Raw genomic sequence first — 10,414 nt, 5'->3', positions numbered from 1 at the left:
TCATGAAGCGAGCCAATACCTCAATCCCCATATTCAAAACCAAGCTCTTCACTTAAATCTGATTTCACCCCAGCTCCCAACAAAGATTTGTCATGCTATACAAATGAGCACTCACTTAGCCAGTGTCCCTGGGATGTGTAGGGCCACATTCTGGTCACCCACCATTCAGATACATCCACAGAAAGTGCATTTTTCAAAACAAGATGTGGGCTTTCTGAAATTACATCATAAATCCTTGACTGGAATGCTAAGAAATTTAAAAGTTTCATGGAAGGGAAAACAGAATTGTGTTTCTTTTACTCTTATATATTACCTTATGTTCCATGGTTACTAAGAAATCCTAACAAAAGAGGACATGTTATGTCATTTATCCCCGAATTTTGTGAGTCTTATTCATAGATTTCACCTCCAGTCATGCAAATAAAAGATGCAACTTACAGAATATCAGGCTCATTGTATCTGTCTGCTCAGCCTGTTGTCACGAGGTGCCACCGACTCTGGGGATTACACAACAGAAGTGTGTTTGTGGCACTTCTGGGGGCTGGAAGTGCGAGGTGAAGCCGGCAGGATGGATTTCTTCGGCTGCCTCTCCCCTTGGCGGTCTTCTTGCTGTGAGCTCACGGGCTCTGTGCTCTGTGTGTGTGCGTCCCCAGTGTCTCTTCCTCTTTAGAAAGGACACCAGTCCCACTGCATCAGGACCCCAGCCTTCTGTCTTCATTTAACTTTAATTATCTCTTTGAAGGTCCTGTCTCCACATAGCCGCACATTCTGAGGTCGTGAGCGCTAGGGCTTCAACGTGGGGTTTTGAGGCGGACACAGTTCAGCCATTACAGCTTCAAGGGGCCTTACAGACACACTTTTCTAGAAGAATGTGCATTCTGCAATTAGACGAGCTAAGCAAGTCTGTGGTAGCAGATTAAGAATTTCTGTCTCAGGGGCTTAAAATAGCGAGGGTTCTTTCTCCTCATGTCATCTGGACAGGGAGAGTCTGACGGGGTCTCCAGAAACGGTGTCTGCACCTTCTGGAACGTGAGTCCCTGTGTGGCCGTGGCAAGGACAGCATGCAGAGAAGTCACTCTCACGTGCCCCTGGGAGTGACGCATGGCCCTTCTGGCCACTTGGTCCCAGGGGCTGGGAAACCAGCACTGAGCGCAGACCCCTGAGCTACCACTCGATAGAGCAGGCGAGTCGAAACCTTTGCTCTAGGTCATGACAAACCCATGTCATATTTTGCTCTCTACATTCTGTCTGTGGTGGGAGGGATCAAAAATGAATGGAACATAAACACAAAAATATCTTTGTGTTAAAAACTCCCAAAGTGTTGTCATAGTGTGTTTTGTTCCCTAATGTGTTTTCCCAACAACACTGGATGAAAGGCTCCCTTGTTAGGTACCCAGGATATGACAAGATGCCATTCCAGATTTCAAGGAACTTTCAGTCTAGAGTCGAGAAAGCCAATAGTGTGAGAAGAACTATGGAGATGAACGTAGAAGGTACACTAAGCAGAGGGAAGCTGCTGATGGATTTCCGGGAAGACATTTGGGTAGATGCCTAATACTTGTGGGCAGACAAGGGAGTGTGCTCTTGGCAAAGACAACAGGTGTGGGTGGGTGTGTATGTGTGTGTGTGTGTGTGTGTGAGCTGTGTGTGTGTCTACTCTCTCGTCTCCCAATTCCAGTGTGGAATGGGGGCCTCCCATGCTACCAAAAAGTTCTCTGACACCAGCTGGGGGTCCTATAATTCAACTCAATCCGACACTATTTACTCAGAGACAGCATCAGATCCCAGCAGACAGGGCTCAGTCCCACAAACTGCCATCTGCGTCAGATACCAATTTCAAGTCAGGTCACCTGGGCTTCTGACCTACTAGCTACAGATCAGAAGTTCCTACAACCCTCTCCTTGGGTTCGATTAATTTGCCAGAGCAGCTCACAGGGGTCAAGAAGCTTGTTTATTCACTAGATTGTCAGTTTATTATAAAGAATATTAAAGGATACAGATCAACAGCCAGATGAAGAGATATACAGGGTGAGGCCCCGAACAAAGGACCTTATGTCTCTATGGAGTTTGGGGCCCAGCTCAGTGGTCTGGGGAAGCATACTGGTTCACCAACCTGGATGCTCTCCCCATCTTGACCCTTTGGGATTTTATGGAGGCCTTATTACACAGGCCTGATTGAGTAAATCATTGGCCGTTGGTCATTAATCGAACCTGCAGATCCTCACCCCTCCCGGGAAATCAGGGGGTGGGATGGAAAGTTCCAGCTCTCTATCCCTGGTTAGTTCTCCTGACAACCATTCTCCCCCCATAGTCAGGGAATTTCCAAGAGTCACCTCATTAAAATAAATTCATTCTAGTGGAAAGGGGCTTGTCATGAATAATGAGACACCCGTTCACCTTATGGCTCTGAAAGGATTTCAGGAACTGGGGACCCGAGACCAAATGTTATAACAATATATGCTCCCATTGCTCTCGTTGCTCAGGAAATTCCAAGGATTTGGGGGGTTGTGGGGCAGGAACCTGCAGGAAGACCAAGATATGCATTTATTATAAATCACAACAAGACAGTGTGTGGGGGAGTGAGGGTGAGTGTGTCTGCAGGTACTGGTGTGGGTGCCCGCTGTGCCGAGCCCCGAGGCACTGGACCCCTCCTTCTGCCCCTGCACGTCCACCCGCACCTGAGCGGCCATCCTGGGCTCCCGGGCCGTCTACAAAGGTGCAGGTGAGGTGGCAGGAAACCAGGGGGCAGGGCGGGGGGATCAGGATTCCGGACACGACTTCCGTAGAGTTACAACTGCTTGATTGTTCCACTCTCTCTACCCTCCAGCTCCCTCTCTCTCTGTCCAACTGGCTTGAAAACACTGTATTGAGGTAAACTGAAACAGAATTGTGTTTTGGGTTCCTTCTGGAGTTGAGCTAGATGTAGTAGTTGTTGGTTTCATCTTCTGAAATTAAAAGAGCATCTGAGGAAATAGAATCGTTTTATGAATCTGTCTTACCTCTTAGCGGCTACACAGAGAATAAACCCACCGTTGCTCCTTTGTTCCTTCTAGCTCTGAAAACTGAACTCCAGGTTTCAGAATAGCTAATATAATTATGTATGTAATGAGGTAAACACATACAAACACACAAAACACCAGCTGGCCCCAGGATTCCTCTTAAGGAGCTGCTTTTCCTGGAGGGTTACACGAGGATTATACGAATAGAGACCGTGGAACAATGGCCGTATGGCTAGTCTGTATTTGGTGTGGGCTGTTATTTGGGAAGTTTGCCCCGCGTGGCCAGAAGAGGAGGGGGGATGTGAGTAAGAGGGAGAGAACGAGTGAGCGGGGAAAGGCAGGCCTGGAAGGGAGGTAGCAGGACATCATGGGCTTGGGGTCACCGAGCGACATTCTAGAAGACCAGTGTAAGCAGTTCACCTGGACTCCGGTGTGTTGAAATCATTAAATTCTGTCCTCTGTTCCTCATTTTCCACCCAACGGATGTGACTGTCGGCAAAAACCATGCTACGCCTCCAGATACTTTGGGTGAAAGGTTTTCTTGATTGGTGCTGCCTATTCGTTGAGGTAGGAATGGGTGTATGTGTTCATAAGGGAAGAGCTGATTTCAGCTGTATAGTTTTGAGGAGTTTGAACTTCCACAGGTTGTCCATTATTCCTGGATCTCAAAGCATCACATTTTGGTTACATTTGTACCCACCGCATGAGTATGTTGCGTTTCGGACTTGGTAAATTCTCAAAACATAGACAATGCACAATGTATTTGAGACTTGCCCAGAAGTCCTGAGGACTGTGGGGACGGCCCTCAGGAACGAGCAGGAGAAGAAGACTGGGATTGTGTGCTGTTGTCGGATGGGGCCCCCCCAGGCTCTGGTTCCCCCCAGTTTTACTTCCCCCATGCAAGGCTGGCACTTCACGTTAAGGTAAACCCCAGAAAAAAATAGTAACAACTTTGAAATTAACCCAAGGCCTCTTAGCCGACCACCACATTGCAGACTGCGATTGCAGGGCATTTCTTGTCAACCATATACAAAGTATTTTTATATTTTATTTTAGACCGTCTTTTCCCCATTGTATATTCTTGCTTCCTTTGTTGTAGATTAAGTGACCATATAAGCGTGTATTTATTTCTGGGGTCTCTATTCTGTTCCATTGATCTCTGTGTCTATTTTCTTGCCAGTACCACACTGTTTTGATTACTATAGCTTTGTTGTGTATCTTGGGATTGTGATGCCTCCCGCTTTGTTCTATTTTTTTTTATTTTATTTTTTTTTAAAGATTTTATTTATTTATTTGACAGAGATAGTGAGAGCAGTAACACAAGCAGGGGGAATGGGAGAGGGAGAAGCAGGCTTCTTGCCAAGCAGGGAGCCCGATGTGGGACTCAATCCCAGGACCCCGGGATCATGACCTGAGCCGGAGGCAGACGCTTAACGACTGAGCCACCCAGGCGCCCGTATTTTTATATTTTAAACATACGCCAATTGAAGAACAAAGGGCAAAGCAGTTTTCTTATGATACACTATTTTACTTATGATCAGGTTGCATGCATTCTCTCTCTTTTTTTTTTACTTTTGAAAACAATTCATCTTACTATAAAAATAATACAGGTTCATTGCAAGGGGGGAATCAAAACATGGAAGTAAGCAAAGAGAAGACAGTAACACGTCTCTTTAAAGGCCTGTCCCTCATGGTATCTATTGCTTTTGTGTTTGTGAAGACATTTCCAGATAATTTTCTAGTCTTGCTTATATTTCTTTACAACTGTTAGATTTCAATAGACATGCTGCTTGGTAATGGGCTGTAGTCACTGGGCAGTCATAGCTGGTAGAAAATCATCCGTGGTGGTTCCAGAGGAGTCCGTCACGAGGATGGACCACAATCAGCCATCGAATGCAGAGCTCTGACGTTCAGGTTGCGGCTACTGTTGTCCTATGTTGTTGCCAACCTGATTAAAATGATCTTGATAAGCAATACATTGATCTTGATAACTAATAACAAATAAACACATCCTTAATCATATTCTTTAACAAGGAATGCCAAGGAACAAAAGGGCAAAAGACATGCACACTTTAAAACTCTGGATATTTATTGCTAAATTGTCTGTCATAAAAGATGTACCAATTTATATTTTTGTATTGGGGTGGGGGAGGGGCGGGGATCTTCCCACTGTGTAAATTCACACAGTTCCTTGCTTACCGGGAAATTTACTTTTTTTCATGTCTTCATTATCCCTTTGTGCTTATTTTATAAGAATTTCCTCCTCAAGAGCTAAACAATTTTTCAATTAGTGTGTTCATATTTCTAACTTTCTAAAAATTCTGCATTTATTGTTCATACTCTATCCTAAAGAGGTTCTGACATGGCTTATTTTTTTTAAAGATTGAAAAAATAAAAGTTAACTTCAAAAATAAAAATAAGACCGGGGCGCCTGGGTGGCTCAGTCAGTTAAGCGTCCAACTCTTGGTTTTGGCTCAGGTCATGATCTTAGGGTTGTGAGATCGAGCTCCGGTCAGGCTCCATGCTCAGGACAGAGTCTACTTGAGATTCTCTCTCTCTCCCTCTTCCTCTGCCTCTCCCTGCACTTGTGCGCTCTCTCTCTCTCTCTCAAATAAATGAGTAAATAAAATCTTTAGAGAAAAATAAAAATAAGACCAAACATAACATAAAAGGAGAGAGAAACAAAAAAGCAAACATATATAATATACCCAATACATTGACTATAATGGAGTGTTTAGACCTGACCTTCCTGAGGGACAAAGCAGATAGGGATGAGCAACATTTTCCTCGGAAAAGAGTGCATTTCTTCAAAACAGAGCAAGTGAATTATTCTATTAAAATTTAAAAAGATTTATCACAAGAACGTATTAAGAGGTTTTCAAGATCATTGCCGAAAATGCCTTCAGACAAGGGTATTAGACCCCTCATAGTTATAGTCAATTCTGTAGTTGTACATGTGAAAACAGTTACAAAAAGCACTGAGCCCATTACTTCCAGGAATTGGGGATCTGGAGACCATTTAAATGCAACAAACAAAATAAAGGGGATTGGCAACAGTAAAGTCACCAACTTCTAATCTTCTCATGCAAAGATGATCAATAAGATAAAAAATTAAATAGTCATCACTTACCATAATAATAATTTCAATACTGAAAACATTTGATCACTCCTCCCCCATAAATTCGATTTGGAAACTGTTATTAGCATAAAGGAGAGACAGTTCCCAAACCAGCACATGCAGATACTCTAGTCCCTAGTGTCTTCATTCAGCTATACATTCACAGCATCCTTTCTGCGGACTGCTACCAACGCACTCACCGGTGTTGGGGACACACTCTGACTCAGGAAGCCGAGGCTAAGAAAACAGGAATGTGTTCCCTGAGATTACCCAGCTAATGAATGGCAAAGCCGGAGTGAAAGTTCCAGACCCCTAACTTCGGGCCCTCAAAGCAGGAATCCCCAGATTGCGAGGGGAGATGCAAAGAATCAAAAGTATGAACTTTGATACGTAGTTGCTGAAGAGGTGAGGAGGATGGGTTCCGTAGTCTGGGGTGGAGACCGTGGAATGGCACCCAGGACGTGGGGAGCCTTGCAGGTGTGGGGCGCAGTCCCAGGCAGCAGTAACTGATGGGTCGGGTCGTGGGAGGTGCCAAGAGCCTGTGCAGAAACTGGAGTTGGAGGGACAGCTGAAGAGCAGAACCGCGCAGGCCCAGGGAAGCTCCGAGGGTCTGCTCTGTTCCTCTCTGCAGTGACCCCTGAGCCCCGCAGCTTCCTGATGCCAAGGAGAGGGGAGTGTGGTCCTCACCTGTGTGCGGGCTGCTCCAGGAGCCCCCGAGAGAGACGACCCTGTGGTCTCCCACTCAGCAGTGCCTCGGCATGAGGAGGGACACTGAGCCCCCCAGGTGGAGATGCTGCCCCCCAGAAAGGGACTGCCAACCCTGGGGTGGGGCTTGCTAACAGGGCCAGGATCACCCTCCCTCCTGCTCCCACGATGGGGAGCAGCTGCCTGGGGGCGACACTTCCCTCTCCCCTGAAGCCTTGTCCCTTCTATTTGTTTTGAAAATCCATCCTACCACCTGCAGCACCAGGGTTACCCATCCTGCCCACTTCACCTGGAGATTTGGGGACTGGAGTTCACCGTAGCGGGTCAGGGGAGCCCTGAGCACTGGGAGGCACACCTTCAGGGAACGGGAAATGCCACCCATGCTTTTTGCCTTGAACCTGAGGTACCGAAGTCAACCGCTTAGTTGGCCATTCTACCCTTTTATAACACTTGCCCTGGAAAGGTTGTGTCTGCTTAGCTATTCACTCAGGGTTTCAGGGAAGAGAAGAGACTTAACCCTTGGGGGCCGGCATCGCTGGTGGGGGTCACCCTTGGATGCTGGCTGCAGGTGGACAGGCCTGGCTGGGTGACGGCCCATGTTCCGCACGCGCAGGGCTGTGGAGGGTTGGGGAGGGTACCAGGATCACGGCACGGGCAGCCCACAAAGCTGCTGCCCAAAAGGAGAAACAGGGAAAATACACTTCAGCCATTTAGAAAGAAATTATTTTTAAAAAGCCAAAATAATGCACTTTTAGAATTCTCCCATCTGTTTGGTTTATTCATTTGAAATGACTGTGGCTTCATTCTTCAGAGGGGAAGCAGATGAAGAGAGGGCAATGCAGGCCTTGGGCCAGGGTCTCCCCAGTCCCGTGCAGGGGGGCTCAGCAGATAAAACCCCCGCAGGAACAGCTCATGGTGGTGACTGAGGCAGAGAGCCTGGGGCCTGGGAAAGACCAGTTATAGCATTTTAATACAGGAATGTTCCTGTTTCAAGTGCCGATACTAAATATAGCCCCAAATAAAAGTCCATGTCTAACAACACACAATGTAAGAATGATTTTTTTTCAAGCATAAAAGGACCTTGGAGGATGGTTACTTTCCTCATTAATTTTTCAGAAGACGCAGCTGGGCAGGGAAGCTCCCCAAGAGAATGTGAGTAAAGGCAGAATTTTTGGCATAGGAAGGGCTTTAAATGAGTGCCAACTCCCCTTGCCCTATTTCAAATCCTCTTCCAGGTCAGGGTTGAGCCAGGAGGACCTGGCTACTTGTCAGCATTCAGGAAGAGGTGGAATGATTTGCACTGAGCTTACGTGCGTGTTAAGTGCTGCTTTCTCAGCCAGCAAGTTGGATTCGCTCTCCTGGAGCGCCCGCCAGGATCGGCATCCAGCCGATGTGCTCCATGAGAACTTTTCCTAAAAGTAGAGTTTATATTAGCCTACACTCATCTGAATTATCTCTCTCCCGAAATGGTAACTACTAAATTAATAAAGATGCTTTTAACCTACCCACCCCACTTCTCAGAGCTGATCAATAATTAGCAGTCAGTGATTTGGGTCAGGAGGTGTTTTGAGTAAAGCACTTCACAGCCTTACTGTTTCCACGAGCCTTAAGCTGGAAACAACCTGGATGTCCAAGCTGGGACTCCCCTGGCTTATGTGGTATCCAGGAAGAAATGGGGAAAAGGTGTGCCCTCTGGGCAGCCAGTGCCCAGGCTCATGGCCTGCCAAGCACCCCTTCCTCCAAGAAGACCCAGCCCCAGCCAGGATGCCTGGCTTGGCAAGTTCTGTGTAAGCTGAATTCCTCTCTCATGGGCCCCTCTACTGGGGACTCTTGTGCAGGGAACAACCTAACAGCCACACCTGGAAATGCTGTCCAACCACAGAGACACAAGTATTAGGGTAAATTCACTGGGTGGAATATTATACAGCTATGAAAAATCAGGTTGTAGGTGAATATTTATTGAGAAAAGCAATGCTTTTAAGGTAACGCTGAAAAATAAGGCAGCAGACCACAGGGTAAAATGTAATTACAAACACTGGCACCTTGAAGAAAGACAGAAAAGGTATAAGCCAAAATTTTAACCATCCTCATCCTAGGACACGAATTTTTTCTTAGCAATCTCATATTTTAAAGCTTCTGTGTGTGTAAGTTTTGTAATTAAAACAAACGCCAGTCCGTTCTCATTGTTCACGGTAGCTATGTTCTGTAAAGCACCACAAACACGGAATTCGTGGATACGGAGCCAAAGCTCCCAGAGGAGACACAGGGCTGGGCTCCTGTGAGCCTCCTTCATGGCGTTGGTAACAACTGATCAATACGTAACCTTGTTTTATGTGCGTTTCTGGATAAAGACACTTCAATTTATATTTCTTTTTTTTTTTTTAAGATTTTATTTATTTATTTATTTGAGAGAGAGAGTGAGAGAGAGAGAGCACATGAGAGGGGGGAGGGTCAGAGGGAGAAGCAGACTCCCTGCCGAGCAGGGAGCCCAATGCGGGACTCGATCCCGGGACTCCAGGATCATGACCTGAGCTGAAGGCAGTCGCTTAACCCAACTGAGCCACCCAGGCGCCCCTTTAATTTATATTTCTTATCCATAATTGATTACATGCAGTATTTCTTTATAATAAAACACTGGCCAAGAGGCTTTAATGTCTTCAGGACCATGGGTAATAGGACCATAAATTTCTCTGGCTTGCCGCCTCACACAATGCTCCTGCTACTACATTTTCTCAACTCGATCAGCATCTTACGAATCCGCAAGTCTAGCTGCTCTTCCATCTTTTTTATAGCTTCCTCGGGCACTGACAGTGGACGTTACCTCGGCACTTTCTGCAGCAGTTCACGTGCAGATGAGTGAGGTCCTCTGCATGCGCTGAACTATTCACTCTGAGCCCTGGACTCACCGAGCACACGCATCTTGTCCTGAACATATCACAGCTTCCTGGGGCCTGGGAACACGGATAGCACTTCTGGGCTACACTTGGGGGCCATTTTCAACAGTGAAATCACCAATAAGAGCACGAAAAAGCAAAAGACACGGCACTAAATGGACCCCGAGGGGGACATGTGCCCACAGCTCGAGAGCTGGGACCCGGGGAGGAGCATCCCTGGTTCCTCCTCAACTGGGAACGGGGGGCTCTGTGCATGCCCAGAAATGACCGCAAAACACCGCGGGTATTGATTTTGGAGTTACAAAGAAATTTTAGCGAGAAAGTGATTTTGCAAAGATGAAATCAGCAGATAAAGAGGTTCAGCAGTAATTAAAAATGAACAACTCGTGTTTTCAGTGCATCTGTATCAAGCAAAGTCATTTTGATGACATCTCAGGTCTTCTAGATAAATCACGCGGATCCAAATTCGCTAAATTACCATTTTTTGAACGTAGGGCTGGCATGCCGTCCATGAGGGAATCATAATCCATAAAAGTTAATGACATTTAATATGTTTTATGTTAGAGAGCAGTAATTTCCAATCAAAATCATTATGTCTAGGTTTTATTTTTCTGCGTGGAATTTTATGCATAAAGCAATGAATCGAAGCAAGATGTGCTGAAATCCATGTGCAGCCCTGGTGACAGAGGGGGCCTCTG

This window comes from Mirounga leonina, unplaced genomic scaffold, assembly GCF_011800145.1.
Source record: "Mirounga leonina isolate KUSES-001 unplaced genomic scaffold, KU_Mleo_1.0 Mir_151, whole genome shotgun sequence".
In the NCBI taxonomy this organism is placed as follows: Eukaryota; Metazoa; Chordata; class Mammalia; order Carnivora; family Phocidae; genus Mirounga; species Mirounga leonina.
The sequence above is the reverse complement of the archived record's forward strand: the minus strand, read 5'-3'. Positions refer to the sequence as shown.